The 1831-nt window shown below is 35.9% G+C and overlaps 1 pseudogene; it reads right to left on the reverse strand.

Moving 5' to 3' along the window:
• LOC102862776 overlaps positions 1-1256 on the reverse strand; it is a 5436-nt pseudogene extending 4180 nt beyond the window's left edge.
• Between the last annotated feature and the right edge of the window lie 575 nt (positions 1257-1831).

The raw sequence follows: 1831 nt of genomic DNA on the forward strand, positions 1-1831 counted from the left end.
AACAATGAATGAATGGAATTCCAAAATCTCTGTAGATGTTCATTGAAATGAAAAATAAACAAACTAAATTTAAAAAAATAAAAAAATTTTAAAAAATGTCTGTAATTCATACACAATCAACTGTGTCCCAGGTACTTACTTTTGTACTCAAAACAGGAATAATGGGCAGATCTCACTAGGCTGGTTCTGCAGCTAGATTACTGGGAATTTAAGATTATACACACTTGATCCTTTTTCTGAATTAGCAATGAGGTTACAAATACTCAGAAGAAAGCCTCACAAGCTCATAAACCCTCTCAAAAAAGGTCTTAATTTTCTTAGAAATGATACAAAAATTAAGGCAGAGGAATATGAAAATAACAATCCACATCTATATATAGCTTGACCATTTCTCAGAAACTTTTAAATATTTTTAATTTTCCTGATACTCATAATCATCTTGAATGGTAGGCAGATTTTATTCATTCCAATTAGGTATTTTCTCCCATAACCAGCAAATGATGCCAAGAGAGTTTACTCTTGAATCGAGTATTTCTGTATTTCAATAACAATGAAAAGTTTTTAAAACAATGTTGTTTCTCTGACTTAGCTTTGGAAAGTACATTAGATGTGTGTTTCCAGAATCCATTCTTTGCAGGGAAGACAAGAAATTTCAAAAGTTCATCCATGGATTCTTCTGGGATTCCTGTTGACTGAGCAACAATTTTAGTTGAGAGAACTGTTTCTTCATTTTGCTTATATTCTTGGAAGAAGAGAAAGTGGGTGTTGACTGGCTAGACATAGGTGTTCTGAAAATCAATGCCGGACTCTTCCCTGTGGAACCAAACCTCTCATGGTTTGGGTGTGCAGAACTTGGATTCTTTCTCCGGGGTGTCTTAAGAGAAGATTGAGGAGGGCTAGGATTGCTTGTCAATGATGATAGAAAGCGTCTACTTTTATCATGATGTTTAACTGTCCTGTTGCAAGTTTTACAAGTAATCAACAATACACTGTTGAAGTCTCTGTACTTTTCCACAAATTTTGCTTCTTTAAAAGTGAGTGTATAACCTTTTGCTTCTTGAGTAAGAAGTCTCTGTATTTGGGGTGTCATTTTGAGCTTGGGCTTGAGACGCACTCTAGAGCCCAACACCAGCAGGTGGAAACAGTGGGGACATGTTTCTTCAAAAGTGTTCTTAGTATAGGAGATAGAGGGCCTGGCTCGGGCAGCTGGCTTGGAGTTTCTGCACCGTAGGCTCCAGGTAGTGCTTCTGCCTCATTGTCGTCAGTGGGACCTGGGCCATCACTTTGTATTTTATACAGAGGATGGCTATCTTTCAAAACCATTTTATATTATTGACATTATAGAAAACTAGTAAATAAGGGCTATATAGCACAAACCTCTCCTTTAAAGACAAGACCCATGTCCTGGATAAAAGAATATACTAAATGTCCTCAATGGAGAGAGGTTAAAGGCATTCTCTTTAAGAACAGGAACAAGGCAAGGATGCCCATTATCTCCTCTCTTATTCAATATTGTATTAGAAGTCTTAGAGATAGTAATAAGACAAGAGAAAGACATAAGAGGTATACAAATTGGCAAAGAGGAGGTAAAATTATCCCTCTATGCAGATGACATGATATTATACATTGAAAACCCTAAAGACTCAGCTAGAAAACTATTGGACATAGTTGACCAATTCAGCAAAGTAGCAGGATAGAAGATCAACATACAAAAATCAGTTGGATTTCTCTAAAAGAGAATACAGAGCTGGAGCTAAGAAAAACAATACCCTTCACAATAGCTAATCACAAGATAAAATATTTGGGAGTAAATATAACTAGAAGCACAAAA

Source organism: Elephantulus edwardii, unplaced genomic scaffold (genome assembly GCF_000299155.1).
Source record: "Elephantulus edwardii isolate Elephantulus edwardi_28Jun2011 unplaced genomic scaffold, EleEdw1.0 scaffold00225, whole genome shotgun sequence".
NCBI classification, from domain to species: Eukaryota; Metazoa; Chordata; class Mammalia; order Macroscelidea; family Macroscelididae; genus Elephantulus; species Elephantulus edwardii.